Source organism: Lissotriton helveticus, assembly GCF_964261635.1.
Source record: "Lissotriton helveticus chromosome 1_1 unlocalized genomic scaffold, aLisHel1.1 SUPER_1_unloc_8, whole genome shotgun sequence".
NCBI classification, from domain to species: Eukaryota; Metazoa; Chordata; class Amphibia; order Caudata; family Salamandridae; genus Lissotriton; species Lissotriton helveticus.
The window spans coordinates 1439359-1462042 of NW_027611725.1; the positions used below are offsets into that span (position 1 = coordinate 1439359).

General features: G+C 49.4%; 1 protein-coding gene across 2 annotated transcripts in view; it reads right to left on the bottom strand.

Moving 5' to 3' along the window:
- The window catches only part of LOC144806508 (uncharacterized), a 37882-nt gene that overhangs the window by 9115 nt on the left and 6083 nt on the right, over window positions 1-22684 (bottom strand). Inside the window, exons 2-3 of one of the 2 annotated variants that reach the window (XM_078672853.1) lie at window positions 16807-16941; window positions 11798-11852 (exon numbers count right to left, since the gene is read on the bottom strand). The gene's annotated coding sequence lies outside the window, so the exon portion shown is untranslated. The remainder of the gene's footprint in view (window positions 1-11797; window positions 11853-16806; window positions 16942-22684) is intronic. The other variant, XM_078672854.1, reaches the window with a different exon arrangement.

A 22684-nucleotide genomic window follows, 5' to 3' on the forward strand; every position in this document is an offset into this window, starting at 1 on the left:
CTCAGCTTCCTCCGTGAGGAGTAAACTGTCGGCCGTTTCCAGCTCGGATATGACCTGTGTGCGTCTGGAGTTTTTCAAGATCCGGGCCAGGAGGGAACTAGGGCGGTCCCCCTCACCGTAGGACCGGGCGGTGGCATACTTTCCCATGTGCCGCACCTCCCTATCTGCTTCTTCGTTGTATTCCGCTATAAGGGACTTGATGTCCTCCGCCACGTTGGCAGTAACATTGCTCAGCTGTCGCTTTTCCAATTCTGTTAGTTGCTTCTCTAAGTGTTGTAGTCTCTGGCGAATGGACTTGAGGACACTCGAATGTTTTGACATTGCAATGCCCCAGATGTACACCTTGAATGCCTCTCAGACTGTGTGGAAGCTATCAACCGACCCTATGTTAGTGTCGAAGTACCTCTCTATTTCTTCCGCTAGCTCCCCCCTAAATTGATCATCTAGTAAGAAGAACGGGGGAAAGCGCCATGTGAAGGGTGGGATTCTTGTCGCAGGGGTCTCCAGTGTCAAGAGAAGGGGCGAGTGATCCGAAAGAGTTCGCGCCAGTACCGTGCAGGAGCTGGCGCGTCTTGCTACTGGGGAAGAAGTCAGCCAGTAATCAATTCTGGTGTGGATGTTGTGGTAGGCGGAATAGTGGGTGAACCCCTCCTCCCAGTGTGTCTACTCCTCCACACGTCCACTAGGTCTAGTGTAATGAGTTCCGATTGAACTGTCAGTGCAGCGGCCGAAATCTTGCGCGGCGGGCCCGATGACCTGTCTAGCTCTGGGTCTAACACTAGGTTAAGGTCTCCCCCCCCCAGAGCATTAGTGCGTTAGTGTAAGCCCGGCAGTGTTGAGCCAAAGTATCGTAAAAGTCTGGGGAGTCATAATTAGGACCATAAACATTTACCACAATGAGATCGTATCCCTTCCCTGTGCATCTGGATATTAGATATCTGCCATCCGGGTCTGCTCTCAGCAATGACAATGACAATTTAGATTTAGGGTTTACCCATGTCAATACTCCTCTGGAATGTGTCGTGAATCCTGCCACCGTGATGTTGCCCACAAGCCCCCTACTACAAAGCATTTTACTTGTGATCTGGAGGTGTGTTTCCTGGATGAGTGCCAGGTCCACGTCCTGACGCTGTAAATAGTTCACTACCTTCCTAAGTTTGCGGTGGTCATTCAGACCCCTCACATTCCACGTCAAAGCTCTGAATGTCCCCACCTCTCTCTCCATAGTCACTTTGTTTGCTGTAGACATCTTAGCAGTGTGACTGGTCTATATATGTCAACAGGAAGCACAAGACTAGCGCAGGCAGTGTGAGCAGACAAAAAACACAACATTGTACCAAAAACATTCCCCGGCCCTCCTCCCCCTCCCACAGCACACCCTCCCCAACTTGGCCTCGCCGATCCCCGACCCGCCCATCCCAACCCATTGTCATACCACCAAACATGGTGACTCGAACTTCAACAAAGCATTGCGCTCGGGGACCAAGGTCGCCTAACAGCTCATGTCCCTCAATATTCTCAGAGTGTTAAGTCAGGCCCCCTCCTCCCTCCGCCATGCACTCCCTGCATTATAATCAGAGCTGCTGTATATTACCACCAATTGTCATACAGGGATACCCCTTCCCCCCCCAAATCGGCTGCGTACTCCTCCCTTTTACGTCTCCATGAGACATTATGCATACAAGTCCGCCTCAGTCTTTCCACTTTCGGTCATCTACATATAGGTCCTTTACAATTCCCTTATTCCTTATCTTTACTTATCTGCAAGGCGTCTGTCCGTCCGTGGAGTGGGTCGCTCAGTTATCTCCATCTCTTCAGCCAGACGGGAAATGTCAGCAGACGGCGATGGTCCGCATTTAGTCCAGTCTGCCGCAGAAGTCCAAGATCTTGGTCACTCCTTGTCATCTAGATGGCTATTGTCCCCTTCCTCCTGCACATCCGCATTACCATGTCTCTTCTCTCTTGACCATTTCTTCAGTGCTTGCTGCAGTTTGTAAGGGTTTGTAAATATGTGCGAGTGGCCCTGTTTGTTGACACGGAGTTTGGCAGAGTACAGCATCGCGTAGTCCAGTCCCAGTTCCCTGAGGCGTTTCTTGTGCGGGGCGAAGTGTTTATGTGCTTCCTGCACTCTGGCCGTGAAGTCTGGGAATATTGATATCGCTGACCCTTCATATTGTAGATCCGCTTTGGTTCTGGCCAGCCGGAGTGCCGTGTCCCTGTCTCTGTAGTTGAGCAATTTTGCTATGATTGGGTGGGGGGGGCATCCCCGGGCGCGGCTGGGGGCCCAGAGACCGGTGCGCTCGTTCCACCACGAACAGTGTCGAGAACACCCCCTCGCCCAGGAGAGTAGTGAGAAGCTTCTCAATGAATAGTTCCATCTTGCCAGTCTGAGTGGACTCCGGCAGGCCCGTTATGCGGAGGTTACAGCGTCGCGAACGTTCCTCCAGGTCTACCGTCTTGTCTTGGAGGGATCTCATCAGGTTCTCCACTCGCTTATGGGCCGTATCCAGCTCTGTCTGCGCCTCCTCGACTTCCGTTATTCTCCTTTTCGCCATGTCATGTTTCTCTGCGTGTTTGTCTAGGCGTTCGGCCATGTGGTCCATCCTGTATGTCATGGCGTCCATTTTGGTGCCCAGCGCAAAGATGCTGGATTGCAGGCTCTGTTCCATGGAGTGAAGCATGGACTTGATGTCGGAGTCCTCCGCTTGCTCCTCTTCCGGGTGTGTGACCTCCCCACGCTGCGTAGCAGGACTCTGTATCTGCACTCGTCTCTGCGCAAAGGGGAGTCTGCTTTGCGTCTTGTCCCCTTTTCCCATCGTGATGGGCCGGTCGTTTCCCAAAGACCAGTACCTTGGAGCCGGCTTCACCGGAAACACCCACGCCTTGTCCAGTCGACACCCCCCGGAGCAGGTCACTACCGAGTTCAGACTGGTGTCTGGCGCAATCCACTTGTTTTGGCGTTTTCAGCAACGTGCCAAAGTTCGGCACCGGTTCGTCTCTGCGTGTCCCTTTAGGATAGGCAAGGTCCGACCTTCACACAGGGCTAGGCGCCGTGAATACAATCAGCAGCCCTTCCAGCACGTTCCCAAGCACTCAGCGCTGCAGCTTGTGCGTGCTGGCCAACGTCGCCTCCACACTTCTGGGTTAGCACTATTTGCGTGTCGGCATCTAGGAGTCGTCGCCACAGTCACTCTATGGGTGTCGCGAATTGGGCCACGGCTGGGGGAACCACCCTTAGGATATCCGTGCTTAGTGTGCGGCTCCCCGCTTAATAAATGTCCCACCGTGTCAAGTTTTTGTATAGTAGGGCACACTGTGTCAACCAGGGGCTTCCAGATGTGTCCCCGGTCCGGCCCCTCAGCCCCCGGCCCCGCCGATTCAAAGTCTCTCTCCTTGCTAGGGCTGCCTCCGGTAACGGTGCTTCCCCACGGCGTTTTACCTTCTCTGCCACCCGGGGCTTCTATGGTGCCTACAGAGGAAGTATCGTCCCTTTCAGGACTGCGCCGTTAGCCTCTCACAGCGCGTCCCTGCTGGGCTGTTGAGAACCATACAGCGTGGGGTCCGTCCGCAGGTCCCCGGGGCAGTCGCGTATCCTGCAGCCGCACGTACGGGCACGTCACTCGGATCGATGTACTGCTGGGGGTCGCGGCTTGCGGCCTACTAGCGCACGGCTCTCCGCTGCTCCGTGCACTCGTCCCTCCGCGTCGGATCTACTCCGCACTGGGTTCCCCGGAGTCTCGGTCGCTTCCGACGTCTGGGGAGGGGGCTGGGGGGTCAAAACGGCAGCTCTGTGCGAGGATATTTAAGGATGTTTGGCAGTGCCTGACGGAGGAGCGGGATTAGGCGGCCATCGTAGCTGACGGCAAGCTCCGCCCCCCCTATTAATTAATTTTTAATGTAGATTTCTGGGACGGAAATTTCCCCTCCACGGACAACAGGCGTATTCCCCTGCCCTGAGTTACCACCTACTTGTATCTGGTATCCTGACTTTTGAGTTGGCCTCTGCCGCACGCAAATCTATTGTGTGTTGTGAGGGCTATGCCTAGGCCTATCCCTCAACTATGTCCAGAGTGTGAATCAAGGGCAATGAAATTAGGGGGTACTTTCATGTGTTCATTTTCTTCCACCTGATTATCAGTTAGGTTTTTCTGCACCTAGATTTACCGGGTGCCGAAAAACAGGACACCATTTTTTTTCCAGACAGAAAAATTAGACTAAAAAGACCCACAAGACTATGGGTGCAGCAGAAGCAGCCAAGACCTATGCTATGTTTTTTACCAACTGGGGGAAACACACAATTCTTCCCTCAGTTAGAAAATGCTTTCCTCTTCCCTCCCCTGCTTCACCCATCTCCTCCCAACCAACCACATGCATATATCTACCACCTGCTTAAAACAAGTGGTAAATAAAAGCAGAAAAACACTATGAAATAGGGAATGGCATGTGGTATGACAGGTAGAAGAATCCGTTCCTCGTGGCAACTCCCCAGTCCATAGCGCCAAACTTGTAACTGCACATTACTGGGGTAAATATACCACAAAACAATTACATGAGATTTTTCTGCCACCCCAGTAGTTTGCTACTTCTAACAAGGGACTATGAAAGGTCTTGGACCGGTCCTGTGACCTGGTGGGTCACACCAAGTGTGCCCTTATTTAAGACAGAGGACTGTCATTGATTTAACAGCTAGAGCAGTGGTGGCAATGCACCCTGTTTTAAGGCTCAATCGCCTGATGAGATCTTTGCATCATTGTCAGTGGAGTGGTGTCCTGCTGACACACCCATGTAATGCTCCATTTCTATGCCTGTGCCCAGACTTTGCGCTAACATCAAGTGCGTGTTTAGGGTGTTGGTGTGCGTGGCAGAAAAGCAATGTGAGAGTGCGACAGAGTAAACCACATTTCCTGCCTGCCAGTTGTGTATACAAGTGGGACCATCTATCCCTCTTTTATACCCCGTTCAAAGTCCTCTGTTACCAAGGAATAAAGTGCTCTACAAAGTACCCAGGTGCCTGCTGTGACACCAGGGATGGTGTCAGCCTGACAGTCTATCTAAGTTGAAGGGACATCACCTGCAGGCTGAATTACTTAGTTGAGAAGCTGTGTACCTGTCCTGAAGAGCCTAGAAGTCTGCCTAGAAGCCTGCCTGTCTGGTAAGAAAGGGAAGGGAGTTTGACTATACAGCAGGAGGACAAGACTGTCCTGGAAGAAGCAAGGTCCGACACATCTCCGTTATCTGTAGGGCGGACCGGAAAGCCATCCTGCAGGACCAGCTAGTCTGAGGGACCCCCCAATCCCCGCCAAGACTCTCCCAACAGTTCAAGGCAGAAAAAATAACTCTATAACAACATGATTGTTGAGGTCCAGTTGGACGATTGTGTGCTGCCAACCGGCCCATTCCAGGTTGCATTTGCCAAATTCCTAACACAACAGGGTCTGAATCTACTGGCTTCCTGGCGAGCCTGTGTCGGGCTTTTAGCTGCTGAATTTCTGACTACTCTGTGTCAGAGGCTCATGAGGGACTGCAACTACTCCAGTGTTGAACACCCTGTCTGAGCTTACGCCTGTGTTCCAGCCGGCCACAGTGTGGGCTCAATTGCTGACGGTCGGGCCTCCAGAGGGGCTGCACTTACCGACAGGCCAGGTGCGACTGCTACCTTGTGACTGCTGATCTTCAGGCAACTGCAAAGAAAAGACAGAGTGGGTGCCCTACTGAATGCAGCACTACATCCAGGACCAAAGCACTCCACAAAAGCCTGCTGGGGGTGTCACTGCTCTCTCGAGTGTTCGGGCGTACCATTCAAATGTCGGGAAACAGGAAAGAGACCCAGACAAGGCTGACTCATTCAGTGAAAGGGTAAGACATTTATGACAGAGCATACACGCATTGGGGTGACTGGAGTGACAGAACTGCACCTATACTATATTCATGATACTCCTAAATGTCCCTAGAGGGGAAGAGGGGATCAGAACCGGACGCACCTGTCTGCAGCACATGGTAGTCTGGCATGCCTGCACTATCTTTTCACCCAGACTGTCCATAAAGTTGATTTTTAGAGCCGCTACACATATAGCAGGGGAAATCTCAGAACATTCGCTGGTGGAGGTGCAATTCGATGGTCCAGTTGTGGACTTCATGCTACCCCCAAGGGTTGATCCGTGATAAAATTTAAAGACAAGACGTTCAAAGCTCGTATGAGAGATAGAGCAGAATTCTATTTTAAGGAGAATGGGCGGCCTGTTGAAAAAAATAAAGCCAATGAGTTGCTTACATGGTTATAGAGACAAGACAAAGGAAGGAACTGGATCCTTGAGGACACAGACAACAAGGGGACGGAAATACTGGGAGAGACTTCCGGAAAGACCTGACCCTGTCAATGCTAACGAATGAGGACCTAGACGCACTAGACCAAGGCCTGACAGTAGACTAAATAAATTAGACAATAGGAACCTTGGAAACAGGGCAAGCAACTGGACCTGATGAGCTCCCGTTAGAATGATATAAAAGCATGATAGATAAAATCAGGGAGTACCTCCAGAGTATATGAAAATAAGGGTGTCTCCCGGAGGACCAAAGAACGTCTGAGGTGGCGGTCATCCCAAAAAGGACAAACCGGCAACTGAGTGTGGGTCTTACAGACTTATCTCCCCGCTTAATATTGTGATTAAGGTCCTTGCGAACGCCCTGGCGATCTGCCTGCGGACAGTAATTGCAACAGTGGTCATCCTGATCAACCGGGCTTTATTCCACACCAGGGAACGCGCTTAAATCTCCGACACCTTATACCATATGCAAAAGGGGATTCCTTTGATGAACCAGTGGCGCTGCTATTAAGCTCTTGTATGTGGCCCCTCTAGCATGCATGAGTGTCAATAATGCAGTCTACCGAGTCTTTGCCGTCCGACAGGGATGTTCCTTGTCTCCTATGCTCTTCACACTTGTTTGGGTTCACCACAACCTCTCATATGGGGTATTCCAGTTGATCAGGATATAATATCAACTGGAAGAAGTCCTTAATATTCCTGCTGGTGGCAGGGACCCTGCGGCTGCAGTCTAGGTGCCCAGTTAGGGTGGCACTACATGGATTTACATATTTGGTTGTGTTCATTACAAGAGAGCACAGGCAGGAACATACTTCCGAAATTAGACAGTCTTCGCTGGGATGCCCCACACTTGCGGACGATCTCCTTACTGGGCCAGGTGGCCCTATTTGAAGTGATGACGCTCCAGGGTCTCCTGTACATTGTGCAAAAAATGTCCTTTAAGATCCCACCAGACATTTTTTTTCAAAAGGTAGTCTCCGAACTTCAGCTTCTGTTGTGGGATGGCGGCACGTCACGCTGAGTAAGTTGCAGAGGGGAGTTTATTAAGGTGGACTGGCGGTCCGGACTATTCACAAGTATTACTGGGCCACGCAGCTGGTGACAGTCAACAACTGGGTTTATTGCGGACTGTGAGGATCCTGCTTACCGGGTAGATAGATTGGCCATGGGCAAGAGAGGTTACCCCTCCCCGGTGCTGTATCGAAGAAAGCATGAGTGCACCCTACCTACTCATACCCAAACATTGGTAAGGGTGTGGAAAGAGGCTACCAAGTATTTAGGCTGGGAAGGTAAGCTGACTGAAATTACTCCAGTGTAAGATGGTGATCTCTTAAGTGCAGTGGGAGGATTGCAGGGCTTCATAAAATGGGGATTGATTAGCTTAGAACAGCCCGGGGATGTGTGGAGGGGACAGGCACTTGTGTCCTTCACGATCCTACAACAAAAGTATAAATTAGGTGACTAAAAACAGTTCTGACATTTGCAGGTGGCCACGCTCTGCAAAGTCACATCCGGGAAGGGGGGCAGTTGCCTGATGCATCCCTACTGGAGGACCTGCTGCTAACTAATCCCGGACCGAAAAAGCAATCTCAACCATGTATAGGAAGTTGATCTACAATTCTCTGGATCCCTTGGGGACGCAGAGAGCTGTGCGGTAGAGGGATCTAGGCAAGCTTCGCGATGGCGATTTGGTGGAGGCCATTCAGGATGCCAGGGAGGTGGCATTTAGAACTCATTTTTGTCTAATTAAACTGCAGATACTGATACTGCCAAATCAATTACCCTGTTTACATTAAAGGGCAGCTTGAACTCAGAGCTCAACAACAGACTCGATTGAATAAATGACCTGCACACTGCTTACCTTGCCAAGACACAAGTACTTTGTAAAACTCTTTTTATTGAACTAGTGCTCAATCGATAGTGTTGACACCGAAAATACGGGGCACATTAGTGAGAGTGATTAGACCAAAAACACAAAGTCTGCAAATATAGAGTGAGTAACATAGCTTGGCTTGTCCTGACACTCCCTGGCCAAATCCCACTACACAAAACTAGATTGCCCTTTATTGAAGGCAGGTAGTGCTCCCAAGGTTCTGGAGGTCGCTGGGCTGCAAGTCCATAGTTCTCCACAGATCTTCACCAGCAGAGAAGGCTGCAGTGCCCGGCTCTTCTTAGGTCGCCAAGAACTGAAATTCAGGGTCTGGGGATGCCACCTAAAATCTTGATTTATGGGTGTTACAAGGCAGTGACAGGTAGAGGCTAATGGGCCCCTTTCCTGGGGTGTCTATACCCTCTATCATGCCCACCTCCTGTGCGAAGGGGACACAGTCCTAGCCCTGATTGGATAAGTCCCACCATCTTTAAGATGGTGGGCACTACAAAGTGTACTCCACCTCGCCTCTAGGCACCTGAGGGGTGGAGTTGACAGAGGGGGCGCGGGGCGCACCTCCTGTTCTATCTAAGGTTTCCCACCTGTCCTTGCACCTAAAAGGGGGTGAGGAAAGGAAGATCGCTTGCTCCCTCTAACAGGAGAGGCTGGGGTCGCATTACTAAGGCGGCAAGTCCTTTGAAAATCGTTGCCACATATGGCTCTGCCTGACCAAGGGAGGAGTGAACACCTCCACCCAGGAAAGGCATTGTTATCGACCTCAAAGTGCACAGGCACTCTCCCCAAGAGGACAGGATACTGTCTGGTGGTAGCAGGCTGGCTCAGGCCAGTCGATGACCACACTGCAATTTTTAATAAATCGGACACTGCAATCGGCACAGGTTTATTATGCTGAGATGTTTGGTATCAAATATCCCATATTTCAGTGAAACCTTCATGGAGCTGTGGAACTCGTAATGACAAGTGTGCAGCCAACGTACTTGCTATAGAGCTTCCCTGGTCACTTACAATATCCAGGAATCGACAAGGATATTGCAGGGGCATAGCTGCTCAAGCAGATATGCCCTCACAGGAGATATCCCTAAAGCAGCGTGCACTATGAGGCCTGCTAGAGGGGTGTCTTACCGATATCTCAGACAGTCCCTATGGGTATCGCATACAGGGATGTCGACTCTTCAGTTTTGTCTGCACCAAGACACACAGCTGCAGTGGCAGTGTGTATGAATGTATGTATGTATGTATGTGCTTGGTGAGGGGGTCCCTTAGGGTGGCATAATTTGTGGCCCTACAGGTAAACCTTTCCTAACCCAGTGCTACGAATGCTATGTGCTCACTGCAGCAGGACTGGGCGCTCTAGGGCAGCAATTAAGCTGCTTGGCTTTTATCTACCCTTAGCTAAGCCACGTGTTAAAGGCAGTAGATCAGGATGATTCTCCTCGATCAGAAGTAGCTCTCACTATTGAAAAGGTGAAGACCCTGGTATAACACAAACACAGACATGCGGTTAGGCTCTACCACGACATGTAGTAAACTATTCATTTATGTATCTGTAGGATTAGATTGCATTGCAAGTTAATTCTTATGTCACTATTTTCCGCACACAACATACAACATAGATTCCTCATGTGCGCCCCTGATGAAGGGGGAACCCCCAAAATGAATCGGGGCAGACTGAATTTGAATTTACTTGCGGAACAGTGAACTTTAAAAGTGATTCTATGAGAATAAATATGCTTAAACTGGAATACAAGTGGATTTTCTTCCAAGGGAAGGAGACATTGATGCACTTTTACGGGTACAAGCTGTGGAGCAGGAGACACAGATCAGATCTAGTCTGGCGCTATATAAACAACTGTAGCCAAATACATCTCCCTTCTGGCATGCGATGAGTGGATTACATAAACACGACAATAATGAATGAAAAATACACGGCATGCATAGACAAGGTCTGCTATGTAACATCTGGACTCCTGTAAACCTAAACAAACACCAGTAATCAGACACGAGGGACATCACCTGAAGCTCCTAAGATTTTCCTTTTGTTTGGTATCTTGTTTTTGGGAGGTGGGTTTTTAGAATAAGCTATTTTTGGGTGCGTCTGGCGGTGGGGTGTGTCAGGTAGCCCCTGAGGTAGACGATGGGATAGAGGATAAGGAGCGCCATGCCATCCCTTCATATATTTCTCCCCTCCTATATTCACAGTCCCCTTTTAAAAGTTGTCCACTTTGCTGTCATCAAGAAGTGGAGAGAGGGGAATCGGCAGGCGGCCCCTTTAAGCCGGAGCTGAGGACGGACATTTGAGAATAAACGCTTGAAGAAGGCGGGTGGAGAGCGCGTCAGGTTGGTCAGTAGTTGGTCCAGCTACACGCGGCATGGGAAGGCAAGGCGGAGAAACCAGCGGGGGAAGGCTGGAAAGACAGACAAGGACTAACAGCCTTATGAGAGAGAGAACCGGAGCCCAGGGGAGGTCACAGCTTGTCGGCGAGCAGAACACCCGAACCTGGCGGAGGAGGGAAAGCTGAAGCAGATGACCAGACCTCACTGAAGGACGCGGAGTCACCACGCCATGGCCCCAGAGGGATGTGGCTCTTCCAGGTGCGTGGGCGTCTATGGGGTTTTTGGAAAGGGGCTGAGTAAGAGAGGGACGGGAGGGGAGGCTGAGGGGTGAAAGGGACCCAGGGAAAAAAAAATAAGTAAGACGGAAACAAAGACAAGAGCAGAAATCATCGGATACTATTTTTCTTTTGGTTGCTCCAACCTCTACACCACAGCTTTCCAAACTATGTTGCGCGACCCATATGTAGGTGTGTCGCATCGGCAGAGTCGAGCTGCAGGGGCTCTTAGAAGGGGCGAAGCAACAACAAAGCCCTATTAACATGCACAAGGTCTTAAAGACCTGTGAAGTGCTCGGGTGCGGCTGTGAGCGGTCCCGGGCTGTCACACACGACGGGGCGGGGGGAGGGGGTACTGAAGTAGGGTGACCACCGTTTTTGGCGGAGTGTCCCAGTGTCCCGACACTTTTCTCCAAAGTAGAGAAATGTCCGGGTTTTACAACAGCGTCCGGGTAAAACATCCAAATGTCCCGGTTTTAGTATGCTGTTTAGATCACCCCCGCGGGCCTTTCAGCAACGCTGCAGGGGCTCTTATATGAATAACAACAAAGCCTTATTAGCACGTTAAATGGTCTTCATTTGTGGATAGTCCATTTGGCAAAGGGCCCTTCAATGAGTGAATACGGTGGGTTATTGGGTCCAGGGGGCTGGCCTGGGGTTTGGGGCAGCCCCGGGATCGCGGTGCATTGGGAAGAAAAGCTGCCAAGAAGCCCTATAGAAGCTTTCACATTTACATCATTCTGCACGCTGCGGCTTGTGACCTTACGAAAACAAAAACATAAACAATTCAGTTCAATGGAGAATGCCCGTGTGAGCCTTGGGCATGGAGGAGTGCGGGGGAGGGAGTGGGTAGGGGCGCTGCGCACCTGGGCACCACCAATACAGGAAAATATAAAAAAGATTTAAGAATGAAAGCAACATTTTTTCCTCTTTGTCACAGACCCTTAACTAAACCATAAAGCAAAAACACTTACCTGAGTCTTTTCCTTCTGTCCGAGGGACGGTGGCGGCCAAGGCACACCTAAGGGACTGAAGAATAGTGACAATCAATCATTGTGATTTCCTGTAATACTAATAAAAAGTGCATACCAAGAAATTATTCAATGCAGACAGCTCCTTCTTGACCGACTCTTTTACACGAGGAGCTACGTACTTTCCCTACAGGGAATGGAAGACAGAAACACAGAGACCAACAGACACACAGAGACAGACACATACGGGAAAGCATAGTAAGTAAACGCTATATACAGTTTTTATATGCTTGCATATGTACATTGTTAGGTCTCGCTATTATATCCTGCAGGGATTAATAGCGAGAGTATATAGTAGGCGAAACAAACTCTTGACCAAGCGCGGATTACGTCCAGATCATGTGGACCAGTCGTGTGAGACGCGCGTGCACGTCAAGCCCATCAGCCTCGCACCGCAATGGAATGTTGCCTCCCAAGCTGCTCCCCCGCCATCAGACTTCAAAGCAATCCGCTCCCGCCCCGCCCCCCCCACAGCAATGCCAAGAGCTTGTTTTAGAAAAGTGAACGGTGCCGCTGGTTTCATTTATGCAGTCTGCATTAGGAAAACTCTGGTCATGCAATCTATGTCCTAGTTGTGTTTAAAACACAAAACCGCAGTGGTGTGAGACAGTTTCTTTTTCTTGCCTTCTGCTCCCCTGATTGTACTCATTTTTCTTGCCTCTGCCCCCCTGATTGTGTCGTTCTCTTGCCTTCTGCTCCCCTGATTGCACTCATTTTTCTTGCCTTCTGCTCTCCTGATTGTGCCCGTTCTCTTGCCTTCTGCTCCCCTAATTGTACTCGTTCTTTTGCCTTCTGCTCCCCTGATTGCATTCGTTCTTTTTGCCTCTGCTCCCCAGATTGTACTCGTTCTCTTGCCTTCAGCTCCCCTGATTGCACTCGTTTTTCTTGCCTTCTGCTCCCCTGATTGTGCCCGTTCTCTTGCCTTCTGCTCCCCTGATTGCACTCGTTCTTACCTTCTGCTCCCCTGATTGCACTCGTTCTTCTTGCCTCTGCTCCCCTGATTGCACTCCTTCTTCTTGCCTTCTGCTCCCCTGATTGTACTCGTTCTCTTGCCTTCTGCTCCCCTGATTGCACTCGTTTGCTTGTCTTCTGCTCCCCTGATTGTGCCCGTTCTCTTGTCTTCTGCTCCCCTGATTGCACTCGTTTTTCTTGCCTTCTGCTCCCCTGATTGTGCCCGTTCTCTTGCCTTCTGCTCCACTGATTGTACTCGTTTTTCTTGCCTTCTGCTCCCCTGATTGTGCCTGTTCTCTTGCCTTCTGCTCCCCTGATTGCACTAATTTTTCTTGCCTTCTGCTCCGCTGATAGTGCCCGTTCACCCACACCCTCACCCTCACACCCCCACCCCCTCACACCACCACACCCACTCACCCTCACACACACCCTCACACACCCCCTCACCCTCACACACATCCTCACCCTCACACACTCCCTCACCCTCACACACTCCTTCACCCTCACACACACACCCTCACCACTCTACCCGCTACCGCCCTCACTCTACCGCCCTCACTCTCCCACCATCTCGCCCTCACTCTACTGCCCTCACTCTACATCTCTACCGCCCTCATGCTACTGCCCTCACTCTACCACTCTACCGTCCTGTGTGTGATTTTCTTGGGGAAGTAATAGGTAAACAGATTAAGGTAAGCCCTCGTCTTGTTTTCTTTGGACTCAACCAAGAGGAAGATGTACGAATAAATTCTGCTGTTCCCAAGTTTATTTTCTATGTGGTTTTGGTGGCGAGGCGGGAGATAAGGAGGCTTTGGAAGTCTGAAAGTCCCCCATCTTTTTCTGAGTGCCTCAAAATTCTCATCTATACGAGCCAGTCTGATATGGCCTGTGACCCAAGGAGTCAGGATAAGATCTGGACAATGTTGGTAAATTGGAGAGAAAACATCAGTGGGTCCAATGATTAAGCCAAACATGATGTGGGTCCTGGCCTCTCCTGTGTTGTGGTCCCCTTTTCGTAAAGGAGTTGGAAGTGGAACCAGCAGTATTCTTCTGCAGAGATGTACTCCGTCCCCTCCCGGACATTTGTGGGGTAAGATCAACCCTAGCAAGAGAGTTGGCAAGATGAGGACAAAAAAAAAAATCCTGATCAGGTAGTCCCGCTTTCAGTGTAATACATATACCGATGGCCCCCACACGCTGATCAATTTCGATTTGTTATATGTTATGTTATCAGCATCTGTCTAACACCTTCTTCCTCCACTATTACACCAAAACGATTTCTTAATAATGCCACATGCCCATGAACGTCTGGCAGTGATGACACTAAAAAAGCATTTCATACAGTCTTCAGTTTTCAAATATCTTTTATATTCATCGGCATTGAGTCAGATTTTGAACATATATGTTTGTCTTATGATATAAATTCCAATAGGGGAAATATGTGCCTCTTTTATTACGTGTGACTGACTCGAGTTGCTGCCTCCCTCCCACAAGTGATTTTCTACTTTAGAGTTTATAGCGTTATAGTGTTATTCTTGCCTTCCCATGGTAGGGTTTATAGAAATATAAACTGGCAGAACACCAGTCAGCTCGGTATGACTGACTCAGCCTTTCTTCCATCTATGTTTCGTATAATGAGTATCAGGAAATTTGGTGGTAACAGCACTCTTCATTGAAGAGAGACATGAGTGAACGGCATGTACTTAGTAAGTGGTTGTTTGTATTATTTAGTGGAGAGACAAAAACTATGCTCATATCTAGCTTTTATCCTAGGATATTATTTGATAAATGTTGTCAGTAGCTTGCCTATTTTGCATGTTGTGCGTCAGCCTGTGTTGGCTCTTCTTGTGCTTGTCACTCCCCTGGAGTAAAGCCTCTTTACCATCCTGCTGAGTGGATGACGTGTATACTGCACTGTTCACTATTAGGAACTGCCTTTGACTTTTGGATGAGCATTCCATGGGAGTACATTTGTTTTGGGTTCATGGCTTAACGGGTTTTCTCAGTAATCTCTAAATTTAGCTGAAAATACCCATGAGTCCAAGTATTGTTCATAGTGTTGCTTTAACCAGTAGCGTGATCCATTGTGCTTGGATGCTTTCCTTTATGTCTGGTTCACTCGAAAAGATATGTTTCTTTTCTTTTATTCCACATTATGCTAGTCTCCCAATAAGCTTCCTGGTACTTCTTGGTTTTTCCTACATGTAGAGAAATGAACATTTGCTGAGAATAGACACTTTCATAATACCACAAATATTTCTGTTTTATTTCTTTCCTTCTAGTCAAGTCTTCCATCACACTAACTGCACTTTTATGTTCCTGTGTGTGTCCACAAATGGGTCAGTATTATTGTTGATGCGTTTAGGGTCTTGCCAGATTCTCTGCATCTCTTGGATTATTTCCATGTGTGTTCAATGAAGGTGTGTTTTTGCTTATGGCTGTGTAGAACTGATGAGCGACTAAAGCCTTTCCTGCATTCAGTGCACTTATGGCTTTCCTCCGTGTGTGTCCTCTGATGCATCCTTAGGTTTTAGCAGTTACTAAAACTACTTCCGCATTCACTGCAATGGTATGGTTTTGCCCGTGTGTGTTCTCTGATGACTCTGCAGGATTGATAGCTGACTAAAGCTTTTCACACATTCACTGCACTGGAAAGGCTTTTCCCCTGTGCGATTTTGCTGATGAATCCTTAATGCGGAAGAGTCATGAAAACTACTTCCACATTCATTACAATGGTATGGTTTTTCCCCAGTGTGTGTTTGCTGATGCCTGTGTAAGACTGATGATTGACTAGCTGCACTTAAAGGGTTTTTCCTCTGTATGTGTTCGCTGATGTTTTTGTAGATATGATTACTGCACATTGGCGGTAAGTCTTTGCATATGGGAGCACAACAGTGGGATATTGGAGCAGGGCAGCCATGATCAAATGCTGGTCCTGACATGCTAGAGATATTTTTTAACATATAGGGGCCCTAGATCACATTTTGAAACAATGGGGTCGATTGGCTTGGCATAATAGCAAAAGACATGAATATTTAATGAGAGACCTTTTTAGCTAATCTATTTGAAAAATGTGCTTTACAATGCACTATTTGACCCAATACTTAAAAACATTTCCTCAGTTTCTGAACCTCTCTGCGCACTCCGTAGAGGAGGTTTGGCTCATTTGCTTCACTTTCTACAATTCAGAGCTAGTATTATTTCCCACCCCTTTCGAAGATCATATCAGCACCATAATACAGGTGGAAATTAAACAGACATTTGTTTAACTTGTATTTTCATAATAATGATGCAGTTATTATAGAATGTTAGTGATGTCAATTATTGCGATGTCCTAAGTATTAAGGTTATATGACTTCACCTCCTAGAAAGACTCAGGATTAAAGGTCATGTGATATAACTTCCTCTGATTCTCAACACCTACTCTGCCCGCAAACACGTCGTTAAACTCTGAGACCTACTCGACTCAACCACCCCAGACGTCACCTTCCTGACGGAGACCTAGCTGAACCCCTCCTCGGCACCCGACATCGCCATAGCCATCCCGGAAGGCTACAAGATCACCAGCAGGATCCGCACCAAAAGAGTAGGAGGAGGAATCGCCCAGCACCGACGAAGCCCTCAGCACCACCGAACATCTCCACTTCCAGATCCACACCGACCCCAATACCACTCTCAGAGGAACCCTCGTCTATAAACCAGAGTAAGTAGTGCGCTTTACAAATGCTATGATTCATTAAGGTCAAAGGCTGTGTGATGTCACTTCTGATACCCCTGGCATTTTGGTGAATCAATGTCCTTGCAAAACCTAACAGGGGACCAGAAAAAAAGTTACAGCCAGGAGAAAGTCAGCCGCACAAGATAGAAAAACACTGGAAAATGAAGGGATAAAAAACCTTTGATAGTAAAGTTGAAGAAAAGTAAATAGTATAAATTTACAAGGCCATACTTTTACTAGTGGGAATAGTTACACGTTAGAAATAATAATAAACATGATTTACTGGGGTCGGCAGAACCATCTGCCAAGGCTGCAGAGCTGGTGGTGGGAGTCAACCTGGTTGTGGTTGTCTTCAAACGTTCCGCGGCGCTGGTGGTGGTGGCAGCTGCTTATGAAGGTGCCCTCTTGCCCTTGGGTGCTTATGAAAGGAATAAAGATGAAAAGAACAATGATTGGTGGTACTCTCTTTACAAAAAACAGTTTGACAGACACAGTATTGATTATTTTAAATCAGATAACCTATTCCTAGATTCCTAATCTAAAATTACATTTTGAACTATTAATTCATTTCCATGAATGATCTTTGGTACTCCAACCTCTTTTGATGGGCCAAGTTGGTCTCCCTTTGCATAGTACAGTACGTACATCAGGGAGATTAGGACTGTATGAGCTACATAAAGCCACAAGGAAGACGCTAACACCCCTGGTATACTACTATTATAATAGTAGTAGCATCCCCTAAATGTTCCCAAGCGAACACCTAGCTGGCTAACACTGGAACAGAATCCTGGCAGTGTCAATCACTCTCTGATGCAAAACGTGCATTTATGTCAAGTCAAGTCGAAAATTTATATAGCGACTACTCACCCAGAGGGTCTCAAGGCGCTTGAGGGAGGGGGGTTCGCTACTTATCAAATAGCCATGTTTTGAGCTGGTTTCTGAAGGAGAGGTGGTTCTGTGTGAGGCAGAGGTGGGTGGGGAGCGAATTCCAGGTCTTGGCCGCTAAGTAGGAGAATGATCTTCCTCCCATGGTGGCTTTTCGGATGCGTGGAATCGCGGCGAGGGCTTGATTGGACGATCGTAGTTGGCGGGTGGGGTTGTAAAAGGTCAGGCGCGTGTTGAGGTATCTGGGTCCTAGGTCATAGAGGGCCTTGTGTGCGTGGGTGAGGAGACGGAACGTTATTCTCTTGTTGACGGGGAGCCAGTGAAGGTCTCTCAGGTGACCGGATAAGTGATTGTGGCGGGGTATGTCTAGGATGATTCGGGCGGAGGCGTTTTGAATGCGTTGGAGTTTTTTCTGTAATTTGGCTGTGATTCCGGCGTAGAGGGTGTTTCCGTAGTCCAGTCGGCTTGTGACGAGTGCTTGGGTGACCGTCTTTCTTGTTTCGGCGGGGATCCATCGGAAGATCTTTCGGAGCATGCGTAAGATGTTAAAGCATGATGATGAGATGGCGTTGACTTGTCTGGTCATCGAGAGGGAGGAGTCTAGGATGAATCCCAGGTTGCGAGCATGGTCCGTTGGTTTGGGTGCACTGCCCAGGGCCGGCGGCCACCATGAGTCGTCCCATGCAGAGGGGGATGATCCTAGGATGAGGACTTCCGTCTTGTCTGAATTCAGTTTTAAACGGCTGTTCTTCATCCACTCGGCTACGTCTTTCATCCCTTCGTGTAAGTTGGTTTTGGCGGTGTTTGGGTCTTTGGTGAGGGAGATGATCAGCTGTGTGTCATCAGCGTATGAGATGATGTTGAGGTTGTGTTGGCGTGCGAAGGTCGCGAGGGGGCTCATGTAGACGTTGAAGAGGGTGGGGCTGAGTGATGATCCTTGTGGTACGCCGCAGATGACTTCGGTGGCCTCTGATCTGAAAGGGGGGAGGCGTACTCTCTGGGTTCTTCCGGCGAGGAACGAGATGATCCAATCCAATGCTTTTCCTTGTATCCCGACGTTGCTGAGGCGTTGTACAAGGGTGCTATGACAGACCGTGTCAAACGCTGCGGAGAGGTCCAGGAGGATGAGGGCAACTGTTTCCCCGTTGTCGAGTAGTGTTCGGATGTCGTCTTTTGCTGCGATGAGGGCGGACTCCGTGCTGTGTTTGGCTCGGAAGCCGGACTGTGAGGGGTCGAGGGAGCCGTTTGATTCGAGGAAGGCGGCGAGCTGACTGTTGACGGTTTTCTCTATGACTTTGGCAGGGAATGGGAGGAGCGAGATGGGGCGGTAGTTCTTAAGTTCAGTGGGGTCTGCTGTAGGTTTTTTCAGGAGGGCGCTGAGTTCGGCATGGTTCCAGCTTTCCGGGAAGGTAGCGGTGTTTAGGGAGCAGTTGATGATATCTCGGAGTTGGGGTACGATGATGGAGTCGGCCTTGTTGAAGATGTGGTAGGGGCATGGGTCGGTTGGCGATCCGGAGTGGATGGAGTTCATCAAGCGGATGGTGTCCTCGGTGTTGATCGGGTTCCAGGCGCTGAGGGTGGTGGTGGGGGGCTTCAGTTCGGAGGTAAGGGGAGTGGGCTGGTCGCCGAAGCTGTTATTTATGTCAGTGATTTTGCTGTGGAAGAACGATGCTAGAGAGTCGCAGAGGTCTTGAGAGGGAGTGATGTCGTTGGTGCCGGCGCTGGGATTGGTAAGCTGTTTGACGATGTTGAAGAGTTCCTTGCTGCTGTGGGCGTTGTTGTCGAGTCGATCCTTGAATGCTGATTTCTTGGTGGATCGGATCAGCTGGTGGTGTTTGCGGGTGGCGTCCTTGAGGGCGGTCATGTTGTCTGTGGTTGGGTTTCTTCGCCAGGCTTTCTCGAGGGATCGGCAGTTCTTTTTGGAGTTCTTGAGGTCATCAATTGGCGGAGGAAAAAAAATGAGGAAAGTCGAGAGCAATATAAATCCTTGCTCAATATCCATAAAAAGCTCATCCTGGACACTAAAGCTAAATACTATGAAAAGCGTATAAAACAAGCTGAAAATGTCCAGAAGGAAACCTTCAAAATATTAACTGAACTGAGCAAAAAATCCGAAAATATGGAAGTAGCAATCAGCTGCGACACTTTCCAAAGCTACTTTCTAGAGAAGGTAGAGACCATCTTACAGGACATTGGGAATGGTACTGTGACTAAATCCATCAAGTTGCAGGATGCCTAGATTCCTATGGAAACCCAAACCCATATTTCAAATTTTCCAATGATGGATGCGATGAGTCTTGAGCAACTCATGAACAAAGTTAAATCCGGCTCCCCGGCGGACCCCTGCCCCCCTAGTGTTTTTCGTTTAGCACGCCCTACCTTGGAAGACCACATCCTCTCCCTCCTGAACAACTCATTAGACACAGGACGGCTACCAGCTAGCTTCAAAGAAGCTCGAGTGAAGCCGCTAATGAAGAAATCAGGAGCAAACCCTAAGATTCTGAAAAATTATAGGCCTATCTCTCAACTCCCGTTCCTGTCAAAAATCCTGGAGCAACATGTGCTGAAGTCCCTGTCCGCGTTTCTGGAGTTACATCATTCTCTCCATGATCTCCAGGCGGGGTTTCGTGCACATCACAGCACCGAGTTGGTGATGCTCTCGGTGCTGGACGAGCTCAGAGGGATGGCTGACAGTAAGAAACCGAGCGCCCTAATACTTTTAGATCTGTCGGCGGCGTTCGATACTGTCAGCCATACCCTGCTCTTGGATAGACTGGCTAATTTCGGGATTCGAGATACGGCCTATAGGTGGTTGGAATCTTTCTTAGTAGGGAGAACACAGAGGATTCAGCTGGGGGATAAGGTATCGGAGGTGGGAAACCTGACATGCGGGGTCCCCCAAGGCTCCGCATTGTCTCCACTCCTCTTCAACCTATATCTGCAACCACTGATAAGCTCCCTGGCAAAGATGGGATGTCGCGTATTCAATTACGCTTACGACACCCAACTATTGTTGAGCATAGAGAACACAGCGCTGGCGCAGACCTACGCGCAAGATGTTCTAAGATTTACAGTGAGTTGGATGACTATGAACCTTCTGAAAATCAACCCTGAAAAAACAGAGGTTCTAGTTGTATCATCTATAGGTTCCCCATGGAGTGACTTGTACTGGCCCCAGGAATTGGGTCCAACGCCTACACCAGTGGATAAGGTGAAAAGCCTGGGCATCAAGATTGACAGCGAACTGTCAATGTGTAGCCAGATTTCCTCTATAGTTGGCACCTGCAATGGTCTAATTAGACAACTGCGAAAATTAGTCCCTCTCCTATCCCAGTCCATGCTTCGCACTGTAGTCTCTGCCACGATAATCTCAAGGCTGGACTACGGAAATGCCCTTTACCTGGGCCTTCCAAAAACCCTGATTAGCAGATTGCAGGTGGTCCTAAACGACGCCGCACGTCTTATTTTCAAGCTTCCAAGAAGATCTCATGCTTCTCCACTGTTGCAGAACCTCCATTGGTTACCTATTGGGCAAAGGTCTGTCTTCAAAAGTTTATGTATAGCCCATAAGGCAATCTACGGGCAAGCACCCGCTTACATAAAGGAAAGGCTGGAGGTATATAAACCGGAACGAATACTAAGATCCTCAGACGCACAGTTGTTGGTGTGCCCCCGGTTTAGGCTGGCCACAAAAGGGGGGAGATCCTTTTCTGCTCTGATCCCAAAAATTTGGAATAAACTACCTGAGACCCTCCGTAAAGAAGGTAATCTCCTTTGCTTCAGAAAAAGTCTAAAAACCTTCTTGTTTAGGGATGCACTGAGCTCAGCTTAAACTTCATGTTTGCTCCCCTCCTTCTGATAACTATGTAGTTGTTGCCCTTCGGTCATAAGCGCCCTGAGACCTGCCGGTGAGTTGGCGCTATAAAAGCCGGAATTAATAATAACAATAACAATAACAATCGTTGAACCAGGGGGCTTTTTTTCTTCCTGGCTTGTTGTGATGGTTTTTCAAGGGTGCTAATTCGTCAGCGCAGTGGGTGATCCATTGTGCGAGATTGATGGCTGCTTGATTTGGGTCCGATGATCTGGCGGGAGGATTTTGGTTTAGCAATGTGGTGCGCTGGTTGGTGGTGATTTTGTTCCAGTTTCTGCGGGAGACTTGTTGTGGGTGGTGGTGGGTCGTGGTCTTTCTGAAGTTGAAAGTGGACGCAGCTGCGGTCCGTCCAGTGGAGTTCTGTGGCGTGATTGAAGGAGACGTGCTTACTGGAGGAGAAGATTGCGTCGAGCGTGTGTCCTGCGTAGTGGGTGGGGGTGTTTACCAGTTGTTTGAGTCCCAGATTGGCGAGGTTGTCCAGAAGGGAGGTGGTGTTGCTATCGTTGTCCATTTCCAGGTGGAAGTTGAGGTCTCCTAGGAGAATGTAGTCCTCGGAGGGGAGGGCGTGTGGGCTGATAAAGTCAGCGATGTCTTTGCTGAATTGTGTGCGGGGTCCTGGGGGTTTGTAAATGAGGGTGCCTCTAAGTGTGGCCTTGGGGTCGGTGTGTATCTGGAAGTGAAGGTGTTCGGCTGCTTTGAGGGTGTCGTCGGAGCTGGTCGAGATGCGGATGGTGTCTTGTGGACGATGGCGATGCCTCCTCCTGTTTGGTTGATGCGGTCTTTTCGGACGATCTTGTAACCGTCCAGGATGGCTATGGCGATGTCGGGCGCAGATGAGGCGTTCATCCAGGTTTCTGTAAGAAAGGCGACGTTCGGTGTTATGGTGTCGAGTAGGTTCCATAATTCAATGGAACACCCGGTCTGTGGACCGACCGGGTGTTGAGCAGGATGCACTTCAGGTGGTTGTTGTTTGAGCTTAGTTTGGCGTTAGTGGTTGTAGTGTTGGTCCTGATGCAGCAGAGCTTGCCGGATTGGCAGGTGAAGGGTCCATGGGTACGTCCTGGGGCGGCTTGGTGGCAGTCGGGGAGTCGGCCGGTGTTGAGTGCAGAGAGGGTTGCGGCATCGTACGTTAGGCGGGTGGAGAGGTTTTAGCGGGGGCCAGGGGATCTGGCGCTGAGCGCGGTCCAGGCGCGGACGGGTGTAGACGGGCTTAATTTTGGCGGGACTTCGGCGCGCATGGGGCGCGTCCGCTGCGCATGACCGCTGCGCGCGAATGTATCTGTCATAAGTGGAGAGCGGAGGGGGCGGAGCGTGGGAGGAGCAGCTGGGAGGCGGGAGCGGGGAGGCGATGTCCAGGGAAAGCTTGAGGGAACGGGGGTGGGGCCGCGGGGGAGCAGCGGCA